Here is an 18,051-nt window from a genome sequence, read left to right as displayed (position 1 = left end):
TTTTTATATTTTTAAGGCGAGTATTTCAGACAAGTCAAGGGTGTAGCTATGGGGGCAGCATGTGCTCCCTTGTATGCTAATCTTATACTTTCGTTCTGGGACTAGAACCTGTTTTTTATATCTAATTTTATTGAGTATACATTAGTGTTTCTGTGTTTTTTAGATAATATATTTATTTTATGGAGAAGTACTAAAGTACAATTTGAGGAATTTGTAAAATTATTACAGACAACTACTGAATTTTTAAAGTTTACTTTCACATATTCATTGGATACTATAAACTACTTAGATGTTACTATTACAAAGGACAAATCAAATCAAAGATTTTGTTCTAAGTTGTTCAGAAAGCCCACATTTTCCAATAGTTTTCTGCACTTTAATAGTAATCATCCTATATGTCAAAAGAAAGGATTGGTTAAAGGGCAGATGGTACGGGCATCCAGACTGACTTCTAAGACACACAGTTCCTTTATGAGGCGGATAAGCTTATTAATATGTATTTTGAGTGAGGGTACCCCCTGGGTATGCTGGAGGAAGTTAAAAAAGAGGTCTTAAGTAAAAGAAAAAGTCACATTTTTACCCCTACTGGGGATTGGGCTATCTGATAATACGACTGACTGCCCTGGTACACTTTGTCCTCAGGGTATATAAAGTACTAATAATTATGAATTAACCATGGAGATAAAGTAAGGTAATGGCAGTGATAATGTTAAATGCATTCTAGCTAATAATTGGAAGTGTATTAGATATGATCAGGAATGTAGTAAGTGATTTGGTGATCAGCCAAGGTTTATTCCTAAACGTCAACAAAATATTAAGGAGAGACTTGAGATGGGAAAAGAAACAATAAATAAGCAGACCACTGGCATGACGAAATGCTGGGCTTGTACATACTATAAATTAATTTTTGAAGGGCAACATATTAGGTTCAAATCCATTGATTATGAGCTTAATATAAATGGGCACTATGACTGTAATAGTTGAGGTGTTATCTACCTGGCCTTTGGCGATTTCTACCATAACTTTATTTTGGGAAAACAGAGAAACAACTTAAAAAACAGATTTACGAACATTGTTATGATGTAATTAAATGTAACACAAATAATGCATTATATAGGCATAAAAGAGCATTGCAAGTTTTATTTCTTTGTGTTAGAGAAAGTGGAGATTAATCCCATGGGGGACCTTGAGAATTAAGTTTGAATATAGAGAACTGTTGTGACAGTTAAGATTAGATGCCTGTACCTATGCAGGACTAAACGAAGCTGCATTAGTCACTACAGTCTCAAAGCTTAGATCAGCTAAGTTATAATATATTTGTTTTTAGTCTTAGATTGAGGTATTTATTTAAAGCAATAGGTTTTATTGTTTTACTAAAATTTTAGATTTGTTTGTTATTTTTTTTTTATTAAGGGTGTACTTTAAGAGTTTTTAGTTTAATTGGTGATGATTTCCTTGAATAGTCATGTGATTATTTTATATAAAATTAAAGTTTTAGGTTGATTGTGATATGTTCTGATGAAGTTCCTGTGATTATTGTACGAAAGTGCTTAACATTTTTAATAAATTATTATGTTTGTAATTATTAATGTTGGTTTCTCCTGCTGCCTTTGACTGAGCTTGGTATTCCTCACTTTTTGGTTCATTTTTGCAAGGATTCTCCAAAGTATTTTGGCTCTGAGAAAAAATAATCTTTTTTTGTTTTGTTTTAACCAAAATCTGTGTGCTGAAGTGCTCCATGCATGCAGAGTATAAACTGTAGCAACTATACGCTATATTTGTAACAAGCAATTTGATATAATTTATATGTTTTTAACTGAAATATGAGCAACATATAGGTAAGGTATAAACTGTTTGCTACAGTTTTTAAGAAGAAATTCTTTATTTTTTTATTATTTTTTTTTATAAAAGGGAGGAGGGGTGAGGGCAGGGCACAGCAATTGGAACTGAATGACTGGGCAGAAGGGAGGGGAGCTTATTATGCAGCTGGCCACCAGGTTGGTGTGGCAATAAGACTAAAGCCTCTGGTTGATGTTAATGGCACAGAGCGGCTTCTGGAAGAGCTTACACAGACAAATAACTAGTGTCAGAGCCATAGACTAAAACTAAATGCCAATAAATAACTTACTATTGTCCTATAGAAAGTCATACACTCCTGGTAAATATCATATTGACAAAACACCTCTAAGAACCGACGCAGTAGTCAGGGACCTGGGGATACACACATACATAGTAATCTCACTTTTGACCATCTCATGTCTATAGTAGTGAAGAAATCATTCTATGTTGGGCAAATTATAAACTAAGGTATGGCATCTAAGTCCAAGAAAGTCATTGTTCCACTGTATTCATCATTCATCAGACCTATAATTGAACACAATGCCCCCTTTGATATGTACCTAACCAGGTACATCCAACAGTTAGAATGAAATAAATACAGGTTGTAAGTACTACATGTCCTGTGCAGAACACCTCAAGACCCTATCCCTGTATTCTCTCATAGGCTGTTGAGGGGAGATCTATGCCTGGCATACAAGCCATTGTCAGATCCTACCCTGACAGACCCCCTGCATATCCGCAAAACAAACAGCACCAGAATTACAGATTCTAAAGACTTAAACCTTGCCTGCAATATAAGTAGGTCCTGCTGGAGAGATAGATATCTATCTCTGAGACTACCCCTTCTCTGGAACAGGTTCCCCATCCATGTGAAGCAATTCAGATGTAACTTAGACAATTGGATGGGAAACAGGAAATTCATCCCTGGTTTGGCATCTCTGTCTCGAATGGACAAAGGCAGCCTGTAAATGATTCATCTCCCAGGCCCCTGCTTACACTTATCAAGGGTACCAGAACTTGTAAGAGATTTGGGATGCATTACTGCACTTAAGTCCCTTGCGGTCATTAGCTTAGTACACACCTATGAACCTATGAGCCTATATCCATGCCATGCCTAGCTTGAAAAACAGATTGGAATGGATCATTGAAGTTGTAGCTCCTCAGATATGGATATTGCTGCATGTCATAAGAACATTGTCAGGAAATGGATGGTTAGAGACAGGTTTATAACTTTCCAGATCATCCAGCCTTCTTAAGGACATGAGCAATCAAGATTTTCTTCAGTGCTGATAGAAATACTCCATCGCTAAGTTGGGATACAATGATCTGGTAAAGGAACAGACCCAGCAACTCCAGACAAGATTTCTGTAGCATGGTGTGACACGAATTTAGTCCACAGGTACTTGTACTCATACTAAAAGGAAGGGTAACAAAATAATCATAGCTGGAAGAAGACTTTCATAACAAATTCAAGTAGAAAGCATCCTCAACAGCCAAAAGCATGTCCTTTCAGTGCAGTTTGAGAAACACTCAGTCTAACTAAAGCAAACTTCACAACAAAATACTGAGTGGCCAATTAATTCCCTTCAGCAAATATAACCTTCAGGGTCTTGAGGCAGGTTGGTATGCACAGCCTGTCCACCACCTGATACACTGCAGCCAGTCAGTTTGCAGCCGCAGAGAACACACAGTAATGTACAATGACTTCTTTCAGGAGATTGCCAGCTGGTGTGCTAAAAATGATCATTCAGCAGAAGGTTGTCCTTGAAGAGTCTGGGTTGACCTCTGTGGAGGGCTAAGCTTTAACCAGCTGTCCTAATTTCATGGAGGTCAAGATCTTACCATGACTTGTATGGCCAAAAAATGGAAGCAATATGCACAACTGGTGGTTAAAAGATCCAAGAAAACCATCAAAGCCTTGTTTTAGCTCCCAGCAAGTCTGTCTAGATCACAGTTACTACACCCATACAAACCACAAGGTAAAACCTGTGAGATGATCAGACAAATGCCTGCAATGTACCCATTTATGTTCAGGTGTTTTTTCCCTATGTTTGGTTAGCCATGAAATAAATAAGGGAGTAGCCCAACCAAGTGAATGGTTCCACTGCATGCCACTGGTCAAGGTAGTGGCCCAACCAAGTGAATGGTTCCACTGCATACCACTGATCACAAGAGCAACCCAGAATATGAAGTCCAGACTCTATTCAAATCTGCAGGCTGTAAAAGAAACTGCAAAAGGAAACCTGAATCACTTTTTAATATGTACAAATTATTTTACAAAAACTAAAAATATATCATCATCCCTGATGCTGAAGTCACCCAAGATTACCCAGCTGGATGAATTTACTACCAAGGAACATTTGTGAACTGCTGCAAGAATGTCTTTACACTAGTTCTTTGTGAGAACTGAGAGACTTGATAGTGCGAGACCTAACACTTGAGCTTTTAAATGTGATAGCTATAGAAAAACACTGAATTGTGAAACTCACTGTTATACACTTAAAGCATTTTTACAGGGTCTGAGCCCCACTGCATACCCGTACCACTTCTACATTCAGATCACCGCACTGTGGAGTTGGCAGAATAGCACAGTCTTGGAATATGTTTTCTCCTACTTGAACTTAAATTCTCACTGCCCTCAGAATCACAGTTACAGTCTTTGGCCTTTCAAGAGCTACTTCTTTTGCATTATTGTATTGTTGATGAGAATGTCCATACAGTTTGCTCCTGTACGTATGATCATCTCAACAGAGTTGGTAACCTTAGTTTTAGTCTTATTCAGTTTGATTGTCAAATAACAGAAATCAGCATCCCCCACCCAAGTGAACCAGTCAGCAGTACTGTGCAACAGAGAACACAGGTGGCACTTTTGCCACTAGTGTTGGAACAAACCTATAGTTAGCCCCAGTTTTCTATTATAAACACTAGACTACCAGAGTGATGGGATTTGTATGTGTATAACACAGGATAGAATTAGATCAGTCCATATGTTTTGCCCAGTGAAGGTAACCACAGAGAACTACTGTTGGTACTGATTGTGGCCCTAGAGTGCCCTGACATCAGCAAAAATTAAAATTAGCCTCTTTAAAATCATTAGTCTCAGACATATAAAAATATTGTTCATAGGAAGACATGAAGAGAAAAATGTATGAGAATAAGTAAGTAGCCTCTATCATAAGCTATATTAGGACTCCAAAGTAGCATTAGCATGCTAAATAAAAAGAATACACTGAAAACTGGAGTAATTATATCAAGTCCTTGTAATAAAAGTAGAAAACAATCGTAAATAATCACTTTAACTTCAACTATGGAGTAAAAAAATTCTGCAGAAAATGTAGCTAAAAGATCTATTATTAAAACAAATAACATAAACTATGAAAAAGTAAATTATAATGTGTGCTTGCATAGTACAGTCTTAAAAAGAGCCAGCCAGGAATGTATTTTGTTGAAAAGAAAAGCAAAGCAAATACTAATATGTGATAATTACACTAAACAGCAAAAATGATCATAAATCTAAAATGTCTGTATAAAATTGCCTTGAAAATCGACTGTAGAATGTATATGTTCCATTAAGCCAAGCTGCTAACCAGTTCAATAGCAGCATATTGGTAAAGAGAAAAGCACCAGTTAAAAAAGAAAACCATTGTAATAAATGTTAAATTGATATGAATCAAAATGTCATCTCCATAAACATGTACTGATTGTCTTAAAGGTAGACCATATAATTAAATGGTAAAAGTTATCTTGGCCTAAATGCTTTAAGTACAACTCAGTTCTGAATTAAATTTGGCAAGCATGTTCAAACTATAGAAAATAGGTGGAGAGAATAAAAAAAAGTGTAGCTCCAGACAAGACCATATAAATTAAATCCATGCTGAGTTAATATGCAAGTTACCAATGGACCACTGCTAAGTGTTAAACACAAGTTTACATCAAACCAGTAATAAGTATAGTAAAACAGCAGGCGCCGTCAGAAGGAATTCATATCCCAGGCCAAATCCAACGCAGGAAACAGTGAAAGTGGCCACATTGCCCTTTGAACTACAACCCACTGCATCACCAATGTATTCTTCTGAAACACAGGAATAATTTAGGTTTTTGCTTCCTTGTTTTACTCCACTTTTATTCTGTAGCTCCTGCATTTGGCTTTTGTTTTTATTTAGTTCAGTGGAAACAGCTATTACATTCTACTAGCTTGCCATTACGGGTGGCTCACACTTTTTTAACACCATCATATCAGCACTGATAAGTATCTGGTAGATATTTCTTTTCTAAGAGATTATGTCTGTGAAAAAAATTGAAGGGAGGTTTTATTTACCTTAAATAATGACTACATTATGTGTGCATTACCTTACTATACCACCTCAAATTCCTGTAGTCATTCGCTTCCTTACTAATTAGTTTTCTTCTCATCCCTAAATGTTAGGTAAACAAATGGCCCCTCATGGTACCTGTTAAAGAAAGATTTATTATGTTTCACCCGATGCACCACCTTTCTAATATGTGCTAACCCTAACCTGGCTCCTATGAACAACTCTACACCTTACCTTAGAAAAAACATTTACATAACATTACCACTATATAAGATATTTGGACACATACCACAAAAAACACTACACTTCTCAACACAAAATCAATACCCAAACCTTGCCCTTAATGAAATTCTAAACAGCAAACACACATGCATGCACTTGCTTTCCACCCCCAAATGCACCTGACAGACATCTTACCTTAGAAAAACTCTTCACATAATACTACCACTACATAAGACACTCAAGCATGTACCACAAAAAATGTACAGCACTAAATCTACCTAGCCCATACTGTAAACGATCCCACAAGCACTTGCACACACACTCTTACCTTGAATGCTAAAACATTCACTATATCAAAAAGTTCTGCATTAGAATTAAAAACACCTTCCTCACCTGAAGTTCATCGTTTTGACACTGCACACACTTGACCAAATTTCCAGTTGGTTGAATTAACTCACACTGTACTCTGTAGACCAATTGACTAGACAGCAGTGTGACACTGATACATATATTCCCCATAACGTCATGCCCAGACTTCATGTTCTGAGGACCGTGATTAAAGCCCTCAGAATTTCAATAGGCAGTAACCTTTCTAAAGGCACTACCTGCATGATTAAAATATTCTTTTTCCTGATCTTAATGCCCCTGATAAAAAAGATAAATCCCATTAAAAAAAAACGTATTAAGAGTTCCATTAATATAAAAAAAATAAATATATAAGGTACACTGCACGCATGTCCCCCTGAGACCATATTCAAATGTTAAGGAATCGGCTCTCTGCACTGTAGGACTGGTAGGTGAATGCTTATTTAAATGATAATGCTGTTCTGGATTATTGCAGTACTGAACTTCTAGGGTATAAAGAATGTAGATTATATTAAGCAATTTTGTTGCCTAATTAAACAAAAAGTCAAAATAAGAAATTGTCCTAATTTCCTTTTTATTAATAATGTATCCTTCCATTTATTTATCAAGTTATGCCATTACCTTATAAGAGAAAATGTAATAACTCACTTAAAAATATGTGATCTCAAAAAGCAGCGAGCAGAAGCTGGTACATATGGTTATAATTTTTTAACTCAATTGATAGAGAATGGTATGCAGGCTGATTGCCATTTTTCTAACTTTTTCATCAGAATAATTCTAACATTATTCACAAAACTAGTACAAATTCAGTTTGGAAAAGCAGAACTTATTATTTTAGTGCTCCATGGGCAAAGGTGCAGAGCTCTGACCGTGAGATAATGGTCTGGGTAAGAATTGTGGGCCTAATTGGAAGGTGGGGAGCATGTGGCATTGTTGCCAAATCATCTACCTCAGGAAGAAGGTGATTATTATTCACAAAAAGGGTCAGGTAGTACCCGGGACTTTTGATGTACCAGATGGTAAAGTTCAAACACTAAGGGCAAGCAAGAAGAGACACCCTAACAAGGAGTACATGATCTGTAAAGGCATAGAAACACGGCTTTGTAAAGTCTGAGACTGCACACATTGCACTGTTTCCATCCAAATCAGGAGGAAGGAAGAAGGCGGTAGGGGGAAAGGAAGAAGGTTGGGGGAATAGGAGGATAACAAAAAATACAAGGTTCTCTCTGTGTCTAGGAAAGCTGTGCTCTGCTCCCTGAAGTCAAGTAATGGAAAAATAGCATGTATCTGCACAAGCAAAACAATAAATAGAGCATGGTGCTAGTTAGGGAACAAAAATGATTTTAAATAATATAGGTAAATAAAAACATTACAAAATGTACATCATGCTAAGCATGGACAACGCATGATCAAACGTTATGGTACTGCTGCTCAATCCGAAGATCATTTATATAAAACTTCACATTCTACAAAAAATACTGGACTTGGTCCTTACCAATATGGGACAGCTCGTCTCTCTGTCTAGTATAACCTCCTCCCTAGTCAGATTGGATCAAAAGTCAGCCAAATTCACCTTAAGCCTAAAGGTAGAAACATCCACCAATACCTCAGTATTAAGAGACCATACAAAGTCTAGTCTAGTAAAACTGACTGACCTGACTAAATTCAAAATCTCCCTCCACCTCAAGAACTCACTGCTAATGCCGAACCCTTTTCTGGCAAGTTTTATGCACATGTAAATAGTTGCAGGGATGCATATGTCCCCTTCAAAAGTAAACACAATACAAAATTCAAAATTAAACACTCTGATGTAAAAAGGCTGTATAATAAAAAAAACTCATTACATGCAAAAAATAAATCTTGCTCTCAAGAAGCCAAAAACACTCTTGCTAAACTAAACATAGGTTTAGGAAAGGTTCAAATGACAAATTCACCACCATAACAGGTACAAGCAAGCAAAATCTGAGGGTAATGCTACTCAGTGCTAGAAGTCTAAACCTCAAAATGCACTCACTCGAGGCACTCCTTAAAATGGAAAACATTGACATCTGTGCAGTGACAGAGACCTGGTTCAAAGCTCCAGAGTGCACCCCTGCATTACCAGGCTATAATTCATACCACACCTTTTGGCACTAAACCCAGACCGAAACACTAAAGGTGGAGGTGTGTCCATATTCATTAAGGATATCCACACCTCCAAGCTAGTTGCTCAGCATAATGCATCCGAGATTATCCAAGTTCAACTAATTCTGGGCAAAACTGCAATCCAGATTGTAGCTTGCTACAGACCCCCCACCATGCCCCAGGATTCCCACTCCTCTTTTCTTGATACACTGGAAAATATTAAGGTACAACCCAACACTCTAAAAATGGGTGATTTCAACAACCCTGCCATTAACTGGGAAAACTACTCATGTACCAGCTCTTTTGCTCAATGTTTTCTGGAAATCATCAATTCCAACGCCTTGGATCAACTTATCCACACCCCCACAAGGGGTAGCAATATCCTAGACCTGGTCATCACCAGCATGGGTGACCGGTGTTCCACACCAGAGGTCAGCTCCTCGTTGGTCAGATCCAACCACAAGCTAATCACCCTAGACATCCACATCCCTCTCCCATCCCCCATTAGGAAAACAACTGTAAACATTTTCTCCAAAGCCAACTTCACACTTCTTAAGACAGAAGTGGCAAACTTCACGACATCCATGCAGATAGACAATAGAGGTACGACTGCTGAATCCTACACAAATGCACTTTATAAGCACTTACACAAGGGCATGGATCATGCTATCCCTAACAGAACCAAGATGCTATCCTCCAAAAAAGGAAGCTAATCTGGTGGTCTTCTGCCATAAATAAACTGTACAACAGAAGAAATAAACTGTTGCAAAAAAGAGTAAAATTCCATGATTGGAGGCACTCCCTGGTCAGCCTCAGTAAGAAGCTGAGATCCCTTATAAAATCCTCCAAATCTAGTTATGAAAACAAAATTGCCACTGATTCTAAAGACAACCACAAAGCATTCTATAGCTATGTCAAGAATCTCAATGGCAACCTCAGATCTGCTCTGAGTTACAGCACAATGACACTAAATATACAGAACCAACTGATATTGCCAACATCCTGGCAGATAGGTTCAGTGCTAACTTTACCCCCCTCTCACCCCCTAAAGGGCCCATCTTTATACGGAAAGAATGAAACGTTCCTGTAATCACGGCTGCACAGGTAAAACCTCACTTTCCAAAGCCAAGAACACAGCATCCATGGGACCTGACAACATCCCAGGCTGCCTTCTACATGAACTACAGAATGAACTGGCACCCCACCTAAGTACCATGTTCAGTCACAGCCTCACCTCTGGCTTTGTGTTCATTAAATGGCGCACCGTGATGGTTATCCCACTCCACAAAGGGGGGCCACAACAGACTCCAGGAGCTACTGCCCCATTAGCCTGACGAGCCTGGCCTGCAAGGCCATGGAAAGTATCATCATGGAACTCATAAACAAAGACATTGGAGATCTCCAAACTCTGGACCCCACACAGTTCGGGTTTGTAAAAGGCATATCATGTCTCCTAAACCTGATAGACTTCTTTGAAGTAGTCACCAAAGCCATAGATGAGGGTATGGTAGTTCACACAGCCTATCTAGATCTCACCAACGCATTTGACACCATCCCCCACTCTGGAATTATAGATAAACTCACTAAACTAGGTATAAATCCCTATGTCACAAGATGGGTTGCCAAGTGGCTTACTGACAGAACCCACACTGTAAAAGTAGCAGACTCCAAATCAGACTTCAGACCAGTGACAAGTAGAGTATCACAAGGTTCAGTCCTGGATCCTCTCCTGTTTGGTATCTACTTCTCTGAAGTACAGGCTAACACAGAAGGTCTTTGGCTAACTAAATTCTCAGATGACTGCACACTAGGAGCAATAATCAAAACTCCCAACGATGTGGACATCCTACAAAAGGGCCTCACTGAGACAGATGCCTGGTGTCAAAGCCATGGTCTCAAGCTCAATGCCAAAAAGTGCATTGTCATCCCCTTTGGTAAAAACTCTGTACCCATGAACTACCACATAGGCGGTAGTCTACTTAACACCAAAAGTGTGATAATAGACCTTGGGACACAGGTGGACAGTAGTCTCTCCTTTGATAATCACATCACCACAGTGGTCAGGAAATCCTTCTACGTGGCACACCTCATCACAAAATGTTTCTCATCCAGAAAAAAAGAGGTTGTTGTTCCCCTCTACTCATCACTCATTAGACCCATTATAGAGTACAATGCCCCTTTTAGTATGTACCTCACAAGACATCTACAACAACTGGAAAGGCCACAAAAATGCCTCACAAACAAGATTACTGGCCTCAAACAGATGTCTTATGCAGACCGTCTCAAAAAACTCATGCTTTACTCCATTGCATATCGCCTACTCAGAGGCGATCTCTGCCTAACATACAAAGCTATGTCAAACCCAGAGCTGTTGGACATGCTCCACTTAAAGAAATCCCAATCCCTCCGAGCTACATGCTCTAGGGACCTAAACCTTGTCACCACAATAAACAGAACATGCTGGAGGGATAGATTCCAGTCCCAGAGACTTCCCATGCTCTGGAACAGACTACCTATCTATGTCAAACAGAGCTCCTCATTAGCACTCTTCAAGAAAAATCTTGTTGATTGGATGGGTGATAGGAAATTCACCCCGGGGATCACTTCTGTGGTTCTGCTTGACAGGAGCACAGGAAAATAATTTTCTTGGATCAGGAAAGCCAGGGTACCTTTTTGGCTAGGCTTGTATAGGCCCTAGGGCCAATAACCTAGTACCTACCTATGAACCTATGAACCTGTGACTGCAAACTGCCATCTTAAACTCCCCGGAGGACACCATGATCCTACAAGAGCCAAAACTATGAACTCAAACTAAATGCCAAAAAAGGTTTACTGTCAACATATCAAAGTTCAGAACACTGAACGTTCGATACTGCAAAACTGATGTCAGACTTCCTGCATATTAAGTAGTTTAAAATGTTGAATCTGTTGAATGTGATCAACAGATTTGACATTTATGCCAAAGTTCAACCATGATGGCAGTGTAGGTGCAAACATAAGTTAAACACGTACACTGTCATTCATGTCTAAACAGGGGGGCAACCCCCCTACACACCCATGTGGGAGGCTGCGCCCCCCACCCCCTGAAAATAAATATTCTAACTCCGAGATCGCACTACAGTGAAGAAAGGGATACATCTCCCTTTCCACTCTGTACTGCAACTCTACTCATACCATCAAGTGTATATCCTCCAAAGCTAGTTACGAAAATAAAATTGCCAAAGATTTCAAAGACAACCACAAGGCATTCTATAGCTATGTCAAGAATCTAAATGACAATGCTCAGATCTGCTCTGAGCTAAAACAGAATGGTATTAAATATACTGATCCCAAGAACATTGCCAATATCCTGGCAGATCGATTCAGTGCCAACTTCACCCCCCTCTCACCCCCTAAAGGGCCCATTTCAATGCAGAAAGATTGCCAAATTCCGGTAATCATGGCCACACAGGTAAAAAACACACTCTCCAAAGCTAAGAATACAGCATCCATGAGACCAAATGACATCCCAGGCTGTGTACTACATGAACTACAAAATGAATTGGCACCACACCTAAGTGTCATGTTTAATCATAATCTCACCTCAAGTTTCGTGACCACTGAGTGGCGCACAGCTACAGTTATCCCACTCCACAAGGGGGGATTCACCTTGGATCCTGGGAACTACGGTCCCATCAGTCTGACAAGCCTAATCTGCAAGGCCATGGAACATATTATCATGGAACTTATAAACAAAGACATTGGCAACCTTCAAACACTGGACCCCACCCAGTTTGGGTTCGTGAAGGGCTTATTGTGTCTCCTGAACCTGATTGACTTCTTTGAATCAGTCTCCAGAGCCGTGGATGAGGGTAAGGCAGTCTACATAGCCTATCTAGACCTTGCCAAGGCCTTCAACACCATTCCCCACTCTGGAATCATAGATAAACTTACTAAGCTGGGCATAAATCCATACGTCACTCGATGGGTTGCCAACTGGCTTACTGACAGAACCACACTGTAAAAGTAGCCGACTCCAAATCCAGCTCCAGACAAGTGACAAGTGGATTACCTCAGGGTTCAATCCTGGGATGCTCTTGTTTGGCATCTACTTCTCTGAAGTACAGGACAACACTGAGGGACACTGGCTCACAAAGTTCACAGATGACTGCAAACTGGGAGCCATTATTGAATCCCCAAATGATGTGGATATCCTACAAAAGGGCCTTACAGAAACAGATGCTTGGTGCCAGAGCCATGGGCTCAAGCTCAATGCCAAGAAGTGTATAGTTATCCCCTTTGGGAAAAAACATGTACCCATGAATTACCACATAGGTGGCAGTACACTAAACAATGAAAGTGTGATAAGAGACTTAGAAACACAGGTGGACAGTGGTCTCACCTTCGATAACCATATTGCCACAACAGTCAGGAAATCCTTCTATGTGGCACACCTCATCATTAAGGGCTTTTCATCCAGAAAAAAGGAGGTCATTGTCCTACTGTACACATCCCTCATTAGACCTATCATAGAGTACAATGCCCTGTTTGGTGTGTACCTCACAAGACATCTGCAACAACTGGAAATGCCGCAGAAACACCTCACTAATAGAATCACAGGCCTAAAGCAGATGTCCTATGCTGACCAACTAAAAAAATTCCAGCTATACTCTGGCACATATCTTCTACTCAGAGGCAATTTCTGCTTAACATACAAGGCCATGTCAAGCCCAGAGCTGTTGGACATGCTACACTTAAAGAAACCCCAATCCATCAGAGCCACATGCTCCAGGGACCTAAACCTTGCCTTGACAATGAACAAAACATGCTGGAAGGATAGGTTCCTGACCCAGAGACTCCCCATACTCTGGAATAGACTGCCCATGCATGTCAAGCAGAGCACCTCCTTGGCCCTCTTCAAAAGGAACATTGATGACTGGATGGGAGATAGGAAATTTACCCCAGGGATCACATCAGTAACCCTGCTAGACAGGGGTCCAGGGAAGTAAATATTGTGGGAAGAAATAGCCAGAGAATTGTTATGGCTAGGCTTGTATAGGCCCTAGGTCCAACAGCCTAGTACCAACCTATGAACCTATGAATGCACACTTGCATACGCTGATATGTACTCTTGCTCTCCTAATGTTTGGCAACTTGGAAGTCGACTACCTGCCGTTCGACTTTCTGCATTCTCCAAACCAATGTTCAACTTATTGATAGTAAACCACCAAAAAATGTATAATCATATCCTTTGGCAAACATGTAACTATCACATTGATTACCCCCCCAAAAAAAACTGATCCCAGAGTTAGAGATCTGGAAACCTATGTTGGAAATTAACTGTCCTTTGATCACCATATATCTACTATATTTTGATAACACAGCTTATATCAAAGGGAATAGCATATAGATCCAGGGATACAACTTATCCTCTGTACTCTGCACTTCATAGGCTGATCATTGAGTATAATGCTCCTTTCAATATGTACCTGTCCAGACATTTTATCACAGCTGGAATGACCACAGTGCTTTCTCACTAAAAAATTCAAGGACCTAAATCATAAAAACTATGCAGACTGCTTCAAAGCCTTGTTTCTCTTCTTGGTATCATACAGGGTACTGAGAAATAACTTCTGCCTTGCATATAGAAATTACAAAGTCCAGTGGTATCGGGCACACACATGCTGTGACTGACAATTTCCCCTTCTCAATATTATGGTACTTTTTAGGCTATTCTCCAGAATGATCTTATCTTCTAGCAATATGTGCGAACATTGGTTGCAATGTCCACATTGTCTGGTCCCAATTAGCCTCTTCTTCCCATAGTTGTTGTAATTGTAAGTTCTCATTTCTATCATACTCTTGAGGTTCTTCCCGGTTTTGTAGACGAAACTTGGTCTATCCCCTATCTTTTCACTAGTCCCCTCATCACTGGTGAGAATGTTCCAGTTGGAATCCAAAATGTCTCTGACCTCCCCCACATGTTGTCCGTACTCAAGTATGCATGCTTTTTGATACATCTTATTGGCAGATATAGATTGTCTCTCACTACGTATATTAAGTTCCTTCCCCAATAAAGGTGGGTACTTATTCCCCCATTCATTGATTACATATAGAGTGACATCTCTGAACAAAGAATCCGGGTATCCCCTCTGTCTAAATAAATTCCCTATATATTCGATTTCCTCCACCATATCATCCCTTCTGGACGTCATCCTGGCTGCCCTTATACACTGACCTTTTAAAATACTTTTTTTCTGTGCATAGGGATGATTACTAGAAAATTCCAAATACGCGTTACAAAAAGTTTCCTTTCTGTATATTTTTGATTGAAAAGTATAACCATCACTAAAAATAAAAGTGTCCAGATAATTTATTCCCATCCTACTACTATTTTACGTAAACTCCAAATATGGTGTACTTCCATTAATATATTGTATGAATCGATCCAGAGTTTCAACATCTCCTTTCCATAATACAAACAAATCATCTAAGAACTTCACATAACAACCTATATAGTCCATCCAGGGTGAATGTAATATGTGTTGTTCCTCTCAATCCAACAAAACCAAATTAGCGTAAATGGGGGCACAAGCTGCCCCCATAGCAACACTTGTCCCAGTTTTTATGTTGGAAAGACAGATAGAAGGCTTACGAAATAGGATTTATGACCACTTATATTGTATAAAGAAAAAAAGACAAAAACAATGCATTGTCTGGACATATAGAAGACAGCCCCGGCTGTGAAACATTCAAATTTGCAATATTGGAAGTGGTTAACAGTAACCCTAGGGGGGGTAACATCAAAGCCATACTGGGGGAAAGGGAGATAAGGTGGCAAATTAGGCTTAATGCAGGTAGCCACCCAGGCATCAACGAACACATCCCCACTAAACCTTTATTAAAGGTATAATATAGTTACATGGGGAAGTGTTTATATATTTCAATGATAGAAATGTATGTATTTCATGCATACACAGTGCATTTGAAACATCTATACACTAGGACCTGGGTATTATATATAACATGTATTAGTAGGTATGTTTAATATTTATATACAAGTAATATATAAACAGGATTATAGGCTGTTGCTTCAATTTTATATTTATATGAATTCATGTATGTAAATGTAAATATTCATCAGTTAAACATGTAACTAGGTGTATTTTTCATACATATTTTATCATATATTTCTTTATTTTTTATATTTATAATGTCATTATATATGAGTATTATCCATCATTTAGTTGTACTTATTATAAAATAAGATGGTATATGAGTATATATATTTTTAAATTTTAATTGCACATTAATTGATCAGATGGTAACATTTTGGCGTTTTTTTTTAAGTATTTAAAATTTGGCTATTGAGCTGTTAAATGTTCTGATGAAATCTATACTTGTTAGATGAAAGCGCTCAACGTTTTTTGTATTTTACTACAATAAACAGTTTTTACTACGCGGATCGTGGCTTTCTATTCTGGGGAATTTACTGAGATGAGCCATTCAAAGAACAGGTCAGTTAAATGGATGTCTGCTGAAATTCCAAGTACAGTAACAGTAATCCTGAGAAGAGTAAAATTAAAGTCCAAATTGGGAGAATATATAATAATTCCCATTTTGGAATCTGTTAGTGTATTCCCTTTACTCCAAGCTGCATTGATCTTGGGGTTATTGCATACAAGTACCCCAAGTATGGGAGGATAGAGCTTTCCATGTTGAGGAGTATCAGAGAACATAGATCCCTCTGCAAAAATACTTTTTACAACTGTGAGAATCATAAATTCTCTGTTCATTTTGAGAATTGCACTTTAATCTTCAAAGTGTTAGAACAGAAAGAATATGAGGTTTCATATTCGCTATTAGGGAGAACAGTTGAATTGCCATAATGTGGCTTACATGTTTTAGCTGCCATCTTGTAAAAGTAAATGTATGTATTATTTTTGTTTCTGTGTGCTACTACTTTTATTGGTCAAACTGTCATGTTTGTGTTGCGGTACTGCCATACTTAAGCTCGTCCAAAGAATGTTAACCTGCACTCGTGAAATATGTTGTAACGGCTACAGCTGTCAGTAGCAAATAACTTCTCAGTTCATTAGCGGTAGTAATTCAACCAAAGACAATCATATGGCAGCCTTGTCAGCTAGTTTTTGTTTATTTTTTTTTATTTATTTTATTTTTATTTTACATTTGTTAACCGGGCTAGTCTGGCTGGATACATGTCCATTTTCAGCAGAGGCCCGAGGAGAAAAGCTCCATTAACATACTAGTAACTTACAGTAAAAAACAATCAAAAAATCCAAACAATCAATCAAACACAAAAAGCAAAAAGCAAACAACAATTAAACAAAATATATAAAACATTAAAGCAGGTAAAGTTACTCAATGATGTGATAGCCTTGGTAGCCATTCTAAAATATTTTAATATACACATCCATATCCATATTCCAGAATCTTTTAATAAATATGGAAACAACTTATTTTAATTAGCATGTAAAACTAATTTGGAATCTCATTTGAGACAACGAATATACAAATGAAAAACATACAGCTGGTTGAGCTAGGTGCTTAAACTTCTTGTACACCTTAAAGACAAAGCTTGGCAGTCCTGGAAAGCCCTTCCCAGAGCCATAAGCAGACATCACCATATCTAGCTACACAATCTCTCCAAGGAGGCAATATTTCATAATAAAAGTAATTTGATGACGTTGTACCATACCTCATGAATAAAATCACCCAGAAAGGTCTGGAAAGTGGTAATCTATCTCACAGAGCTTCCTCATCTTCCCAGTGTTCTACCTCAAATATCCTTTCTCATTTCAGTAACCTTTCTATCTCCTTCACAGTACAAATCCCAAATAGCCTTTACAACTCCTTCCAACACACCTTTCTACTTCCAAACTGTTACATCCAGGGATATCTACCCACTTGAACAGATTAAACTTGATTTCCCCCCATACAGCCATAGTTTATTTACCATTGCAGAGATCACATCTTAATTCCACTAAAGCACATCTGTAAATGGTACATGCCATATTATATTATGCCTAGTGTCTGGAAAATGCCATTGTGAACCCCCCTCCCCCCCAAAAAAAATGCCTCCAGTCCTTCAGACTTCCAGCCCATTTCTATCTTCTCTATTCTAGGAAAGATTCTGGAAAAAATATTTTACTTGCAAGTCACTCAGTACATCAGCCATTGCCACCTT

This window comes from Protopterus annectens, chromosome 14.part0 (assembly GCF_019279795.1).
Source record: "Protopterus annectens isolate FY-2018-M chromosome 14.part0, PAN1.0, whole genome shotgun sequence".
Taxonomy (NCBI): domain Eukaryota; kingdom Metazoa; phylum Chordata; order Ceratodontiformes; family Protopteridae; genus Protopterus; species Protopterus annectens.
Note: the sequence above shows the minus strand (reverse complement) of the source record.